Genomic DNA, 18,533 nt, shown 5'->3' on the forward strand with positions numbered 1-18,533 from the left:
GCTGGCTCATGATTGGCCAAGCATGCACTGTGACCCACATGCTTGGCCAATCACATCGCCAGCAGCGAGGAGAGCCATGATTGGAAACTGGCAGGATGCCTGTGGCCAATTATAGCTAAGGCTGTGTAGTACATGCCCCACACTATATAAGGCCGCCAGCGGCATCTGCAGGAGTTAGTGGATGTTGTCTGTGTGCCTTCACCGCACAATACATCTGTATCTACCCTTCATTGTTGTTCTGAGCGTTCTCTAATTGAGCCATCTGCCATCTGCAGCAGTTAGTGGGCGACTGGGTGTTGTCTGTGTGCTTGCACCACAGAATACACCTGGATCTACCCATTGTTGATGTTCTCTAATTGAGCCATCTGCCATCTGCAGGAGTTAGTGGGCGACTGGGTGTTGTCTGTGTGCCTGCACCGCAGAATACACCTGTATCTACTCATTGTTGCTGTTCTTTAATTGAGCCATCTGCAGGAGTTAGTGGGCAACTGGGTATTGTCTGTGTGCCTGCACCGCAGAATACACCTGTATCTACCCATTGTTGCTGTTCTCTAATTGAGCCATCTGCCATCTGCAGGAATTAGTGGGCGACTGGATGTTGTCTGTGTGCCTGCACCGCAGAATACACCTGTATCTACCCATTGTTGCTGTTCTCTAATTGAGCCATCTGCCATCTGCAGGAGTTAGTGGGCATCTGGGTGTTGCCTTTGTGCCTGCACCGCAGAATACGCCTATATCTACCCATTGTTGCTGTTCTCTAATTGAGCCATCTGCAAGAGTAAGTGGGAGACTGGGTGTTGTCTGTGTGCCTGCACCGCAGAATATACCTGTATCTACCCTTCATTGCTGTTCTCTAATTGAGCCATCTGCCATCTGCAGGAGTTAGTGGGTGACTGGGTATTGTCTGTTTGCCTGCACCGCAGAATACACCTGTATCTACCCTTCATTGCTGTTCTCTAATTGAGCCATCTGCAGGAGTTAGTTGGTGTTGTGTGCCTCCAGCACAGCACAGTATACACCTATATCTACCCTTTATTGCTGCTGTTCTATAATAAATGCATCTGCAGGAGTTAGTGGGTGTTGTGTGCCTCCAGCACAGCACAATATACACCTGTATCTGCCCTTTATTGCTGGTGTTCTATAATAAAGGCATCTGCAGTAGTTAGTGGGTGTTTTTTGCCTCCAGCACAATATACGCTACCCAATTGCTGGTTTTCCCATCTCCCTGCAGGCCATTACCATGTCTGGAAGTCCAACAAGGAGAGGCAGACAGGCATGTGCCAATAAAAGAGGACAAGCAGGCTCTGTGTCTAGAGACAACAGTGCTGGTTGTGGACACGGTGCATCGTCATCAGTACGTGGCCATGGGACACGCTTGTCCTTATTTCCGGCAGCTGGACATGTTGAGCCGCATCATGCTGAAGACTTGGTAGAGTGGATGACCAAGCCCTCTTCATCCTCCTCATCCTCTCTCACCCAGGCTCAGGGTAATTGTAAAGCAGCTGCCAATGCATCCTCTTCCCTCGTCTCAATGTCATCATCAGTGACTCCTTCCCCAGACCCACCACGTCCTCCTGAGGAGTCCCCCGAACTGTTTGAGCACAGTGTTGGGTACATGCTCCAGGAGGATGCCCAGTGTTTTTTAGGCTCTGATGATGATGCTCAGCTAGGGGAAGGCAGTAGCGTGAGCACAGAGAGAGGGGATGCTCAAGAAGGACAGCAATCTAGCAGTCATGTTCCACAAGTTGCAGCATACTGCCAGGTTTGCTCCAGTGATGAAGAGGTAGGGGATGATGAGGGCACTGACTCCACATGGGTGCCTGGTAGGAGAGAAAAGGAGGAGGAGGAGGAGGCACATCTCCAACGAGGCAGGATGCCCTCCGGGGGCCAGCTTAGGGGCAGCACACCAACTGAATCACACCGCAGAGCTCCGCCTGTGCACTGCCTCTGCACATTATTCTAAAAGTTCTTTGGTGTGGGCCTTTTTGAGACAAGTGCATCAAATTGCACCGCTGCTATTTGCAACATATGTCTCAAGCGTATCTCGCGTGGCCAAAACATCAGCCGCTTGGGCACCACATGCTTGACCAGACATATGTTGACCTGCCATGCAGCTCACTGGCAAGCTTACCTCAAAGACCCACAAACAAAGCGGACCTCTCCTTGCTCTTCATCAGCTGGGATCTCCAACCCCACTAGACCTTCAGTCCTCTCTGAAACCTGTGCTGAGAGGAATGAAGGTGTAGAATTAGGTGTGTCACAGTCAAGTGCTTACAGGCACTCTGCTAGCAGTACACCCAAGTCCCATTGTAGCAGGTAAATTTCCCTGCCCCAGCTGCTGGACCGTAGAAAGAAGTTCACTCCCAGCCATCCACATGCCCAGCGGTTGAATGCTAGCTTGGCTAAATTGCTAGCACTTCAACTGCTACCTTTTCAGTTGGTAGACTCGGCCCCCTTCCGTGAGTTTGTGCAATGTGCAGTTCCTCAGTGGCAGGTCCACAAAACACCACTTTTTCTCACGGAAGGCGATCTCGGCTCCGTGGAAGGAAATATCCTTGCCTGGCTGGACAAGGTGATCAGCAGTAAGGTGCATATTACCGCTGACTCATGGTCCAGCAGGCATGGACAGGGACGTTACCTGTCTTTCACGACCCATTGGGTCACTCTTCTGGCAGCTGGGAAGGATGAAGGACAAGGTGCAGTAGTGTTGGAGGTTGTTTCGCCACCACGCCTCCAAAATGCTACTACTGGTTGCGACACACCTCTCTCCTCCACCCCCTCCTCTTCTTCTTGTTCCATGGCCTCTTCCAGTGCTCTGTCCTCTGAACCAGCGGTGCTCTGTAGGCGTTCAAGGGGCTACACAAGTACGCAGGCAAAATGATGCCATGCCGTGCTTGCGCTGGTTTGTTTGGGGGACAGGAGACACATTGGGGCAGATATTTTGTCAGCTCTGCCGGGGCAGGCCGAGAGGTGGTTGACGCCATGCCAGCTTAAGCCAGGATTGGTGGTTTGCAAAAATGGCACCAACCTCCTCTCCGCCCTCCAACAGGGACAACTGACCCATGTGCCCTGTGTGGCTCATGTCCTTAACCTGGTGGTGCAGCGGTTCTTGGGCAGGTATCCGGGCTAACAGAATGTCCTGAAGCAGGCCAGGAAAGTCTGTGTGAATTTCTGCAGATCATTTAATGCCGGTGCTCAGCTGGCTGAGCTCCAAAAGGAGTTGAACCTGCCCAAGAACTGCCTTAAATGTGACATGCCCACCAGGTGGAACTCAACATTGGCCATGCGGCAGCGGCTGCTCATGCAGCAGAGGGCCATCAATGAGTACCTGTGCGACTACGGCACCAGGACAGGGTCAGGGGAGCTTGTTTTTTTCTCACCATGCCAGTAGGGCATAATCAGGGATGCATGCACTGTCCTGTGACAGTTTGAGGAGGCCACAAGGCTGGTGAACAGTGACAGTGCATGCATCAGTGACACTGTACCTCTTGTCCACCTGTTGGAGCATATGCTGCGTGGAATAATGGACAGGGCACTTGAGGCAGAACAGAGGCAGGAAGAGGAGGACTTCCTTGCCTCTCAAGGCCCTCTTTATCCAGACAATGTTCCTGCTGTCCCTCCCATCACACAGGAAGAGGACGCGGAGGAGGAGGAGGATGATTGTGTCAGCATGGAGGTGGAGCCTGGCACTCAGCATCAGCAGCAGTCTTGTAGGGATGATTTACAGTCCTAGGAAACCCGTGGATTTGTACGTGGCTGGGAGGAGGTAGCTGCATATCATATTGTTCTTAGTGACCCAGAGGTCTCCGGACCGAATGCCTCAGCTAACCTACGCTGTATGGCCTCCCTGATCCTGCAAAGCCTGCGGAAGGATCCTTGTATACTTCAGGTCAAGGAGAGGGACCATTACTGGCTGGCCACTCTCCTTGATCCACGGTACAAGAGTAAGGTTGCTGGACCTTATCTTGCCGTTGCAGAGGGAGCAGAGGATGAGACATCTCCGGAGGCCTTGCAGAAATGTCTGTGCAACGCGTTCCCAGAGAATGGGAGGTTACAAACTCCTAGTCCTGGACAACGTGATGCTGAGGCATCGGTCAGAAGGAGCGGTGGAGAAGGTGGCCATCTGACCGATGCGTTCAGACAATTTTTTAGCCCGCAGCCCCAAGGTATAATCGGTTCCAGCAACCATCACCAGCGTCTGATTTACATGGTGCAAGAATACCTAGGGGCAAGGTCAGACTTGGACACCTTTCCCACCGAAAATCCTCTGGCTTACTGGGTCTTGAGGATGGATCACTGGCCAGAGCTTGCACAGTATGCAATTGAGCTACTGGCCTGTCCTGCATCCAGCGTTCTTTCGGAACGCACCTTCAGTGCTGCTGGTGGCTTTGTAACCGATCACAGGGTGCGCCTGTCCACTGACTCGGTTGATCGACTGACCTTCATAAAGATGAATCAATCTTGAATCACCACCAGCTACCAAGCACCTGAAGCTGATGTAACCGAATATTTTTTTTTGAAATATCACATCCCTTCAAGACTGCCTATGCTGATGCTGAGTGACTGTCCTGTTATGTTGACTGTCTATCCTCCACTGATATCTTAAAATAACATTTTTGGTTCTGGGTGACGCTACCAGCCCAATTTTTCTGTTTAACAGGGGCATGTAATTACAATTTGTGATGCAATGCTTTGAAGCAGGGCTCATTCCTGCACTCCAACTAGAGTATCTGGGAGAGGTTGCAGTGTTGTGGCACCAGCAAGCAGTGCCTAAGGCCCAATTTTTCAGCCCCTGTTTAACAGGGGCATGTAATTACAATTTTTGATATAATATTTCACAGCAGGGCCCGTTCCTGCGCCCACCGAGAGTAACTGTGAGGACTTACAGTTTTGTGGCACCAGCACCACTACCACCACCACAACCACCAAAGGCCCTATTTTTGTAATTACAATTCTTGATATAATTGTTCACAGCGGGGCTCTCCAGCGCCTACCAAGAGTCACTTTGAGGGCTTACAGTGTTGTGGCAACACCAACACCTTAGGCGCACATTTCTGCAGAGCATATAGGGCAGGCCTCTACTTTCAAACATCCAACTTACAAACGTCTCCTACTTGCAAACGGAAGGAGACAACAGGAAGTGCGATGAAAAAAGACGGACGGCAAAACAAATAGAATAGAGGATGCTGGGACTGTGACATCATAATAGGCGGGGACATCATCCGGTAATGTCCCTATATAAGTCACCGCGCGCCCGGTCAGAGCCATTGTGAGCGGAGGATCCGACGAGGCAACATCTGAAGAGAAGAAGAGAAGGCGAGAGAGGAACAGAAGGCGGCAGCAGCGGCGGCAGCGGCGGCAACGGCGGCGGCGGCGGCGGCGATAGCGGCGACAGAAGACCGGGCCACCGCCTGTAAAAGAGCTATAAGAAGGCGCGGTGGCCCGGCAGAAGAACCGAAGAGGGGGACAAGACCCCCGAAGTCAGAAGAAGGGTGGCGGCGAGGAAGAAAGCCGGGCTCCTCCGCTAGCAAAAGAGCTAGAAGAAGATAGCGGAGTCCGGCGAGAAGACCCCTCGACGACGGAAGACCCCCGGAGCTGTGCAATAGACTATTTTAACTTGTGTGTTGTGTTTTTTTTGTACTCTATTTTACAGGGGAATTGGTAGGGGTACATTGTACCCCATACTCATTAACATAGGGCGGGGGGCCGGTATCCGGGGGCCCCCTTATTAAAGGGGGCTCCCAGCTTCCGATAAGCCCTCCGCCCGCAGACCCCAACAACCAACGGCCAGGGTTGTCGGGAAGAGGCCCTTGTTCTCATCAACATGGGGACAAGGTGCTTTGGGGTGGTACAGCTCATGGGGGGGGCGCTCGCTCGTCCCCCCTTTCCTGGCTGGCTGGGTAGCTTGCTCGGACAAGGGTCTGATGTGGACCTGGGGGGACCCCCACGCCGGGTTTTTTCGGCGTTGGTGTTCCCCTTTAAGTCAATACCAAGTGGCGGGGCCAGCGACGTCTCCTTCGCGGGCCCCGCCTACCTGGAGATTAGCTCGAAATGAGCGGACTTTTCTCCGGGCGGGAAAAGTCCGCTCATTTCAAAAGTACGGCGGGAAGATTGGAGTGCAAAACTACTTTCTAAGTCCGCCGTACTTTCGGGTCAAAAAAGTATGCCCGGAGGCTACACACGGGGGGATTGTCAGGCGGACTTCAGTTTGCCGGACTTTTCCACCCAATTGTTTGATCGTGTGTACGCGGCATAAGAATTACAGGACTACAATATAAAATGCCAAATTTCCATGCAAAATAATTATACCGCTTTCAGCACCTAAAATCTGAAATAATCATACCGCCAGGGAGGTTAATCTGTAGTATAGTAATGGTTGAATTTGTGAAACACAGATGTTCTGTCTAATTGTCATATTTACTTGGTTACTGATTCTACAGGGAAGTATTATCATTTCTGTGTCATTTAAAAAGTTACAACACTGCCATTAACAGGTGTTTTACTTAGTCTTCTTGGCTTTGTGTAGCACAATTGCTATTCCTAATTTTATTTAACATTGTTTTTGTCAACCAATACCAATATAAATATACAGTAACTATTTTGCATGAATGCATGTCTGGTGAATAAGTCTCCTATTTTTAGTATTCGTATTGATTGATCCTGTATCTTAAAAATATTATCGTTTAAAATGACTCATTCATAAATATCGTGCAGGAAAATTATCCTCCATAAGCATGACAAAATGGTGTATGGTTGACTTGTAGAGCAAGCACCTCATTATTTTTGCATTTATATTTGTGTTAATGTGGGGCCACATACCTTAGCTGCTCACCTTTTACAATTTCCTATTTTTATTTCTGATTTGTGTTTTAAATGTAATTGTTAGTTTATAGGAACAGTAAGACTGACTCTGGTCATCTCTTCTAGCTACCCTCTGTTTCCTATTGGTTCCTCAATGCGACAATTCATGTCTTCAAAGGTGAAGTTGCTTCCTGCATAATATATCACCCAAGGTTTTGGAGTGCTGTGGAAGATATTTAAAGATAGTTACCTGTTGGTACCTAATTATCACCTTGCTCAAAGTTTGCTAATTTAAAGTAATATTAAGTTTGCTTTAAGTTTTATAAAGTGTCTCAGTTTATATTTAAGTGGAATTAAAGCCTAAAAGAAAATAAATAGGAGCAAGCAGATTCTTTATTTCAAAAGAGACGTATAATGTGTTTTCTGCAATAAAATTAACCTTACACATTAAATTGATATCACTGTATATACTATAAGCATACAAGTCTACAAAAGCATATCACTAATAAAATCAAGATGTTAAATTAAATTAGTATCACTGTGTACAAACATAAAAGCCCACAACTGCATATTGATGATTAAATAAAAATCCAACAAGAGTTATGAGTAAATCTTATTATTACATACCACCACTGTATACCAGCCACCAATGATCCAGACTTCTGCTTACCAGAGGGCTAGACCTCAGATGCAAAGAGGTTTAATGGCACTTTATGAGAGAAAACTCCAATGGATGGATGGTAGCAATGGTCAATCCTGGGCACAACCCTCCATGTTTTAACACGGTTCTGACTCAGTTCTGCTTGAATCGTTCATCAAGGTGTAGTTCACTTACACAGGGAAGACAGCTCTCATGCCTCATGCATCCTTATCATTCCAAGCTAAGAGATATAATCTAAAGCAAAAGTGAAAAAAAAAATAATAGAAAAAGTAGATAAGGTGTTAACAATTAAAGAACAAGTTAATAATCAGTTTTTGAAGACATTTCTTGGCCCCTTAACAACTTCTTGCCTGGCCTATAGCAGAATGACAGCCGGGCAGTGGTTCAGTTATCCTGATTGGACATCATATGGTATCTTTTAGGATAACTGCCAAGGCGCACCCGTAGAAGCATGCAGCAAGGTGCATGTCAGTCTGACACACCGCAACACTGATCTCAGTAAAGAGCCTCTGATGAAGATTTTTTACCATGCAATCAGCCATGTCCAATCACTGCTGATCACAGCGTTAACAGGAAAAGCCATTTATCGGATTTTCCTCCCTCGTGTCTGACAGACACGAGTAGAGGAGAGTAGATTGGTGGCTCTCCTGACAGGGGGGGTCTGCGCTGATTTATTATAAGAGCAGCAACCCCAAGGATGCCCACACTGGATGACAAGGGATGCCCCCAGTACCACCAGGAATGCCCACAATAGATGACAACCAGGTATGCCACCCTGGACCACCAGGGATGACAGTTAGTGCCAAGACAGATGCCAATCAGTGCCCAGACCAATGCCAATCAATGCCCATCAGCAATGCCTGCCAGTGCCAGTGTCATCAGTTATGCATATCAGTGCCATCTATCAGTGTCCATCAGTGCCATCCATCAGTGTCCATCGGTGCCACCTATCAGTGCCACCTATCAATGCCCATCAGTGCTGCCTTTCAGTGCCACAGTTTGTTATATGGTGACAATGCTTTGTCCTTGTCTCCCACAATTCTGACTCCTAGCTTATACAAAAGCCCTCCTATTGGAAATTCTAAGTCTGACCTAAAGGTCAGGCAATGCATTATGGTTGCAAAGAATTTGGTCTGGATATGCTGTTATTAATTTCTCAGTGTTGTTTCTCCAATAGTCTGCCTAGGATTTGAATGACAGAATTGAGCAGCAGATCTATTTATTTCATACTAATGGTATCCCTTAAAAAATTAGAAACTTGGTTGTTTACTGGATCAACATTGCATTGAGCTTTCAGTAGGTACTATAAAATATATACTGTATGTGTAAGTGCTAGTGGTGATGGGGCCCTCATGGTGTATATATTAAAATGTCTCAATGGGGCACCATCCCTACTGTGAAAGCAACTTGAAAATGTCCCCCTTTACCTCTACCAAAGAGGTGGGAGGGGACAAACAGATAAAATTGGACTTTAAATGTGCCACCAGGGAGAATACAGTCAGTATAAATGTAAAACATAAGCCTTTATTAACAAAGTTTAAAACACAATAAAATACAACATCAAACATATACTGTATATAATGAATGGCGTAAAATGGATTGATGCCTTTCGCAAACAAGTCACTTTCTCGGAATCCATGCCTCTTGACAATACGTTGTTGTTTATCTATAAAAAGACTTAATGTCATAGATACAATACATTTATTTCCAGACAGAAAATCCAGCAAATAAATCATAAAATTTCACATATGTGTGTTGTTGGATGATGGAGACAGACAGAGGGAGGGGAGGAGAAAAAAAAAAATAACACAAATACCTGACAGACATTAATGCTGTATATGGCCCAAATATATATTTACCTTATTGTAAATGTTGGTTATTCATGGAATTGGGCTGTACTTTTACATACAAGCTACTGTAACAATTCCACATATGCAGGTCGGTTTGGCTACATGTTGTTTATCTGCTTTTTGCCCCGTCTTTATGCTCTCTTTTTTCAAGCAAAACACTCAAAAAAAAGTTAGCTATTGCTGTCTCCTATTCATACTGTAAGTGAATGTGCTATACCAAGTCACCCCTTCTGACAGGTTGCAAATTGTTGAAGGATCTATTAAAGTCTTAGAATTCATCTATGGCAAAAAGACCTGCCAAATTTTAAATTCATACACATGAAGACAAAATTGCACAAACAGAAGTAACACTTCACAAACTTTCACCTCCAGTGAATAAGGCCAATTCATTGATAATCCTAGTCTGGACAAATTGTTTCCCACATCAATATGAAAGAGGTTTATGATTGCATTTAAGTCTTGAAAAAAACATTAGAAATAGAACCCCAGTTATCTAAATAAAAACATTTTTTTAAAATTAATAATGTATACATTAAAAAGAACATGATATCTTCTGTGCAAAGGAAAAAAGACTGTAAAGATTGCCTTGTACAAGACCATTTTTAAAAGTACTACAGTCTATTATTTTTTATATTTTACAGTACTGCGTATTTTAATTTATTGTTCTATTCAGAAATACAAGTTGAAATAATTATTTTATTTCTGCAGTAGACTATCTTTTTTTAATAAAAAAAATGTACGTATTTGAAATGAGCACCATAATTATTGCCACAGGGCTTTTGGTGATATCCCTGCAGAATAACATTATGGTTAATTAAAGTTATATTTGCAATGATATTAAAATATTCTGCTTAATTGATCTTTGAATTATGCATAATGTTGTAAAGATAAAGATTTTTTTAAAGAATCTTTCTAATGTTACAGGTATTGAGATTATAGATGTGCACAGGAATTGCTCATAAGAGCTTTGCTCTGCTTTGTACTCTTTATTTGCAATCCATGGGAGCAAATTATTCATTCAGTACCTTTTAATATACTTGCATAATATGTTTTAATACACTTTTAATATTCTGCTTCAGATTTTTACAAATACATGTATACATACTCAAGCAATTACAAAATAAGCCAATTGAACAAGATAGTCCATAGGCATGCCACACAATAAACCATTGACAAGGAAAAATGGCAGATTAGCTGATTCTAGCTAATAAGGTATGTTAAAGTAACTCAAATAGGAAAGTCCAATTCACTTGTGCTGATTTATTATATTTGACATACCAGATGTGTATACAAAGTTAGTTGACTGGTCCGATACCTCAACGCCAATACGGGCCAGGTGCGCACGCACTCACATGGCTATCGAGAGACATGTTGAGCAGCACCACCTAGCGTGGAGTACATGTGAAACCCACTGTGGATAGTCGGACAGAGTTAGTGTGAGAGGTAGGGTCACAATGGAGCAATGATTTAACATCACGTTCTGCTACAAATTGGGGAAAACGACAATGGAGATGCATTACATGTTGGTGCAAGTGTACAGGACGGAAGCAGTGAGCAGAAAATGTGTTTACAACTGGTTCAAATGCTTTCATGATGGGAAGGAAATGACTGAAGATGAGCCCCATTTGGGTCCAATGTCAACAAGCGGAACCCCAGACATGATCGAGGGAGTGCAACAAATGCTGGCATGAGACTGACGACTGACTCTACGATTGGTAGAGGAGAAATTGGACATTAGCAAGGAAATGGTGCGCACCATCGTCCTCAAAGATTTCGGTAAGTGGCGTACCTGTTTTTGATCATCTACCATACTCCCATGATCTGGCGCTTGCAGACTTCTTTCTGTTTCCCCCCAAAAGCATTGTGAAAGCGTCATTCCAAAAGAGGCCTTTGCTGACAGCTTCCAGAAGCTTTATGAACATTGCCAAACGTGTGTTGTGAATATGGCAATTATTTTGAGAGTCAATACAGGTAATTTGTCTGTATCTTCTGTTTTGTTTGCATTCTGATACCATTCACCAAACTTTTTAGACACACCTCCTATTGCACCAAGGATCTGTACCATGTGTGACCCATAATGTCCAGTGTCTTGACATTCTGTGGGTCCCCTCCTGTTTACTTGTATCTCTTTGTAGCTTCTTTTCTGATTTCCATGTTTTTTAGCTGCAAGTCTGTGTGTGTTTGTGTTTATATTTAGCATGTCTGCCGGGTGGCCGGAGTCCCGAACAAAAGTGAAATCGGCTTCAATAGGGTTTCTGATGTAGTAACCCAGAAACAACGTGTCTTTTGGTTTACACGGCAGCCAGCGGCATCAATTAAAAAAAAATCCAAGGTATTCAAAAATGCCGATTTTGGCTTTTTGAATACTTTGAATTACAGAGGAGGGATTTGGGGTCTTTTAGACCCCAGATCCCTCCATATAGAGTACCTGTCACTGCCTATGTAAACATCCCTTGTGACAGCAATAAAAGTGATCAGAATTTTTATTTTAAAGCAACAATGTAAAAATAATATAAAAAAAAATTTATTCAAAAAATGTTTAAAGCGCCCCGTCCCCGCGTGCTCCTACACCAAAGATAGCGCATACATAAGTCGCACCCACAAATGTAAACAGTGCTTAAATCACACATGTGAGGTATCACCGCAATTGTTCTAGAAAAATACCTCCTCTATAACGCTAAACTGGTAATTTTTAAAGCGTCGCCTATGGAGATTTTTACTTTCAATAATTTTTATTAAGTATTTGAAAATAACAACATGCGGAAGATGCATACAAAAATCAGGTTACAGTAGATCATTTTTACAACACAGAAAAAAAAAAAACATAATAATTGGGGAGATCAAAGAAAGTTGTGTCTGACAAGACAATCCTAGGAGCCGATGGATACGTCAACTAGAAGAAACAGTCGAAAATGAGAAAATGTGCACTGTAGTGCCAATTCCAGTGAGCAACAATATTTCAGGGGTGACCGTCGGGGTACGAACCCCATCTGATATCGACCCAAACAACAAGAAACAAAGAAAAAGAAAAGAAAAAATTTACCCAGAGCAGACCGGGCAGAGGACAACAGTCCAAGTGCCCTTAACTAGAGTACGGGTGAGGATGTAAGGGCAAGGCCCCCCCGCCGCCCCCAAGGGGCTCTCGCTGCGGAAGGGAGGGTCCAGTCCCCCACCACCACCACACACTGTTGACTGCGGCACAGATATTTATGCAACTAGTGCTAGTGTAAAATGAACATATAAACAATAAAGCCTGGGTGCCAAGCTTATAAGGGTCACAGGAGTTCTTAGCACCGAGGAGCAAACCTTTGTCCCCTGACAAGCGGGGGGAGGAGGTAATAGACCGGAGAAAAAGGTAAAGAGAAAATAAAACATATATGGCCAGACTCTGGTGCATCATTTCTGTATAAGAAATGGAAAGAGACGGGAAGAAAAGGAGAGGAAAGGGAAAAGAAAAGGGACGGGGGGACTGAGGTCCAAAAGGAGTGGAGATAAGGGAGTTAGAGGGTAGTTCCATCCAGGTCTTCCAGAGTGTGCGTTCAAGCGGGGGATACTCCCAGGACTAAGGAGATGTGGCAATACTTCGCCCATGGTTCCCAGATGCATTCAAAGATTCAGGTTTTGTCCAGGGTAATGCTGACTAGTTTTTCTTGTGCCATGATCCAGGAGATTTTATGCTTCACCGCTGCGATTGGGACAGAGGACATCTTCCAGTGGGCTGCAATAGTGATTTTGGTCCCCAGTAGTATGAAGAAGATTAAAGTCTGGGAGTGTTTGTCTATCCTATCTATTTTGAGGTTGAGGAGGGCTATCTCCAGAGTTTGGGGACCTGAACCGAAGTTACCTTGCGTATCAAGTGGAAGACCTTATTCCACAAACATCGTATTTTCGGCCAGGACCACCAAATGTGCAGCATGGAGCCCAGATGGTTGCAGTTCCTAAAGCACAGCGGTGAAGCATTTGGGTAGAACTTGGCTAAGAGGGAGGGAACCCTATACCACCTGGTAAATACCTTAAGGTTCACTTCGATAAGTGAGATATTTAAGATACGTTTGAAAGAGCGTTGGAAGCATGCAAACCATATGTCCTGATCCCAGGAAATGTCTAGGTCTCTCTCCCAGGTGACAGCTTAAGAGGGTTTAGAGGTCGCCGTGGCTAGGGAGGAATATATGATGGAGATCCCGCCCCTCTGATCCATGGCCTCCGCACACCAAGATTCATAGGGAGTAGCTTTAGGGGGAGCAGCCTTATGAGGCCAAAGTGAGCGGATGAAGTGTAATAATTGTGAGAATCTGTATCGTTCAGAGGAAGGCATTTGGAGTTTACTGGTACAGTACGTCTCCGATATGGGGCCCGCAGGTGTGAAAAAATTCCCAATTATAAGTAGGCCTTTGTTGAGCCACCAGCTAAATGCTAGGATATTCATTCCCAGGGGGAAGGAAGGGTTGTGAAGCATATGTGTTAGGGGACGGAGAGCAGATACGAGAGCTGTCTGTGTAGTTGATCACACAAGGCTATTGAGTGGGAGAGAGTGGGAGCTAAGATCAGATGCCTAAGTTTTGTAGGGGACCATATGATATAATCTATCGTATGATGTGGAATGGCTTGTCTTTCCATTGCAACCCAATCTGGCTTTGGGCCCTTTGAGTAAACAATAGATATTTGTGCGAGTTGCGTCACTTGGTAATACCACCAGAGGTTAGGCAAGGCTAGGCCTCCTTGGGATTTTAATCTATATAAGATATGTTTTGAATAGCGTCTGCCTTTGGGGTTCCAAACGAATTGGAGAATTTTGGTTTGCAGGGCCTGGATTTGGGATTTCCTAATCGGGATCGGGCGGGATCTAAATAGATAAAGAAGACGGGGAAGCAGGGTCATCTTGATTGCATTGATGCGGCCGAGCCAGGAGATATTCTGTTTATCCCAGTTAGAGAGGTCAGTTGTGAGCTTTCGAAAAGGCTGGTGGGTAGTTAGAGGCGTATAGGGAGTCTATTTTAGGGGATATGTTGACCCCGAGGTAGGGGAGGGAGGATTGGCACCAAGAAAATGGGAAATGACTCAGTAGGCTATCAAGGCGTTCTGGAGAAACCATGATTTTAAGGGCTAGGGACTTCGATGGATTCACTCGAAGCCCAGAGACCTTGCCAAAGTTATCAAGCACAGAGAAAATGTTAGGAGTGGAGATCAGAGGAGAAGTGACATATAACAGCAAGTCATCAGTGAATAGCAGCTAGACTTAAAATCAGTTTACTGTATCAGATCAGGCAGCGATTGATTGCCAGAGGTTACAGCATATCATCACTGCTTACTGACTGGTTGCTAGAGGTTACAGCACTCCTTAAGGCTCATTGATTAGTTGCTAGAGGTTACAGCACATTTCTGCTTGTTGATTGGCAGCTAGAGATTGCTCTACAGTAATACTGCTCACTGGTTACTATAGGTTACAGGACATCTCCTGACTGCAGTCCCCCTTCATATACCTATGAATGCTGCCTTTATTTACATATCAATGCAGTTGGCCTCAGCTATTTACATATGCATGTCACTGCTATTTACATATGAATGCCATTATTTACATAGGGGTCTGCGGTGTGTCATCTGTACACAACAATAGGGCAGAGCTGGGCAGCATTTGTAGCAGCACAGAACTAAAACTTCAAGGGACAAGGGAATGTAAATTGGGATAGTTGGCAAGTATGAGGCAGCTGCTTTGGGCCCCACAACAATGACAGGGCCCAGGGCAGTTGCCCCTTTTGCCCTGCCTTAAAGACGGCCCTGGATGGGGGGATGGGGGGGTGAGGAATCTGATAAGGGGACCTTATACTTTAGGCTTTAAATACTCATTTCCCAAAATGTTATACTGATATTGTCCAAAAATGTTTGTGTCTAATCTGCTTTCAATGTTGATGTGTAAAATTACTAATTGTTTTTCTTGTTTGACTCCACAGTTTCCTTCAACACCACAGGAATGGCAGACACTTTGCCAGCCGTTGGGACTTTCCCAATTGTGGAGGTGAAATTGATGGGAAACACGTCCACATCGTCCCACCCCACAACTCGGGGTCTTACTATTATAATTACAAGGGGTTTAATAGTATCTTGATGTTGGCGGTGGTGACAGCGACCTATGACTTCCTGTATGTGGAGTGTTCGCACGGACGGAATTCTACTGGCGTCTCTAGAGTGGCAGTCTGGGCTTGCCCCCTCCAGAGGAGAATGTAGAAGAACTCCCATTCATTTTCGTCACTGATGAGGCGTTTGCTCTAGCAAACCATCTGATGCGCCCTTTCCCAATGAGGGCCCTCACCCCGGATCAGAGCATCTTTAATGTGCGGCTGGCCAGAGCCAGAAGAGTCATGGAGAACACTTTCGGAATAATGCCCGCCTATTTTTGACGCCAATACACATGGCGGAATATAAACTAAATCACATTGTGCTTGCTTGTGTGTTCTGCACAATTTTTTGAAAAGAACATTCATCACACTATGTGGTCTCAGTTGGCCCTGATGCAGACTTGCCGGAAAATGTCAACCTCATGGCCCTTGAAGCTGCTCGTTCTGGCTTTCCCCCCCAATGCACCCATGAGGGGCAAAACCCCCTACCCCAAAGCACTCCCCTATTTTGAGGGCATATGATCTGGTATGGTTCAGGATGGGGGGTTTTGGGGTTTTTAATTTTGAATTGGGGTTACCCTCAAAATCCATACCAGACCTAGGGGTCTGGTACAGGTTTTGAGGGGGGCCCACACTGTTTTTCTTTTAAATTTTGGTATGCGATTTCCCCTAAAATCCATAAGGACTGGTTTGGATTGTGGGGGGGGGCCCACAAGTTTTTTTCCACATTTTTATATTGTCGCAAATGGTATAGTATTTCTGTCAATTTAAATGTCATTTTTTTTCTTTCGAAATGTCAGTTTCGCTGCAGATGGTTCTAACATGGTACAGATGCGCCACTTTACAGGCAAACTAATGGTACCCCCAGGCACTCTATTTAAAGGAATTTTTCATTTTTATTATTTCACTTTAAGCATCATTAAAATTACTGCTCCTTTAAAAATTATCTTTTTGAAATGTTTTTTTTTTGTTTGTTTTTTGCATTGATACATGTCTACCAGGGCAGTACTCAGGCACCTATACCATTTTTATGGCCAATAACTTACATAAAAATGGGGACTTTTGATTTTTCAAGTTCGGGTCCCCGAGTCTTCAATGGGGTTCAGCATTCTGGTCTGAACTTTTGCTATGTTTGGGAGTTCTGGTGTGAAACTGGGGGGTGTTCGGCCCATTTCCAATAGCCAGTCCCTTATTTCAATCATTTATATTTTGTGAAAGATAATGACACATTTCCAAGTCACTGTCTCATTGAAGTCAAATGGGGACATAGAAAGCAATGAATACCTGACAAAAGATCTAACCCTTCCCAACTTTATCCAGAAAAAAAAAGTTTGGGTTTAGGATGAAATGTAAGCTGTATTATTAATGTACGCCTTGGCTAAAAGAATGGCAGGTACTATACAGATTTTACTTTTTATCACAAGTCTCATTTAACAATTAATACACAACTTTAGGAATTAATGCAATTGCTGAAGTTGCTTCAACCAAAATGATTGCTTAACTTTGGTCTACAGTGAATTTCAGCAGTAAGTATTTAAAGTTTAAATGGTATTTTTTAGTATAATAATAATGGAGAATACTCAAAATTGCGATACCATTTACAGTTAAAGAAAAACATTTATCAGCTCTAAAAATTTCGATTTTTTTTTTTTTGTCCATACATAGCAATATCATTTTTGAACCTAGTTACTTTCCTCCAACTAAGAATAAATAATTTTGTAAATGTAAGTACAGTTCAATTCATTCAATATGCTGCGTGTTATTCTTTTCCTACATAATTATAACATATTATTTTGAATTGTACCAATATAAATTATCTATAATTAGTGAAGCCAGATTACAATCCTTTAAATCACCTTATGATTACATGATTATAACAAATAATCTAACCATTACAATTATATAACTCGCATGAGCTAATTAAATTTATTACGAATCACAAGTTCTGCTGAACAATAGCATGATGGCATGACGTTTGTTTTTGTTTCAAGTCAGCTACATATCTAGAATAAAAAGAAAATGCACAGCAGCACAAACAACAAAATTAGGCAATGAGATGATGACAGGTCACTATTTTTGCTGGACAGTTTTCTTGAAATATCTGTCGAAATTTCCAGTGTGTAACCATTGTAAAACTCCTATTCACCCCAATTATAAGTCCTGGTCTGTCATTCACTCCCCTGGCAGCAAACCTTAATGCATTCAATGTTTCATGGCTTGGACAGATGCCAGAGAAGAGACTGATGGACCATGAATGATGATTGGATCATAGTGTGACAGAACTCTGTAAGCCGAATGCTTCTATTTTATAAAAAAAAAAAATGAAAGGTTTTGTTTTTGTCTGCTCTGTTTATCTAGTACCTATATTATTAATACTCTGTCACAGTTAGGGAGGGAAAACATATTTTGGGAGGCAGTACCTATCTTTAAATAGCCTGGGGAACATTTAAAGTGGTGTTTAGAGCCTTATTAACAAAATAGGCCTTTTCCTGGTGTTTCTTGCATTTTTCAGTGCAGGCAAAAACACAAGCACCAATGCCATGTTGTGTTTCAGACCTGGGTAGCTTGCACAGTAGATAGTTTTAAGTGTGACTTGGTGAAGAGCATAGTGGTTCTCAATCTCCATCCAGTTATGTTTTTTTATACTCTTTGATTGTGTTCATTTTCAGTAATTGTTCCAATTGTTTCTCCTCCTATGGCTCACTTTTTTCCTCTCTTGGGTCAGATTCCAGTTCTGCATGTATGTATTGGGACCCTTTGCAGGACTTTTGGGTACACATGACCACCAGCTGTGTTTGGGCGTGGCCGCTGAGTTCACGACTTCTAGTAGTGTTATTCTTCAGTTGTTTTTCAGGGATAAAGGTGCTTCCATCTTCACCCGGGGCTTCCTTCTGGGTTTGTGTGAGTGGCCGGAGCTGCAATGATGTCACTCCTGTGCATGCACGTGGGAGCTGCCATTTACGGCACAGGACTCTGAAGTAATGGCATGGGTATGCACGTTCCTTCAGAACGCACGTGCCGGTGGCATCAATGCCTGCATGTACAGTAAATATCTCCTAAACTGTGCATGTTTGGGAGATATTTACAGTACCTATAGGTAAGCCTTAT

The sequence above is a fragment of the Lithobates pipiens genome, unplaced genomic scaffold (genome assembly GCF_037356315.1).
Source record: "Lithobates pipiens isolate NorthernLeopardFrog02 unplaced genomic scaffold, aLitPip1_a1.2 Scaffold_19, whole genome shotgun sequence".
NCBI classification, from domain to species: domain Eukaryota; kingdom Metazoa; phylum Chordata; class Amphibia; order Anura; family Ranidae; genus Lithobates; species Lithobates pipiens.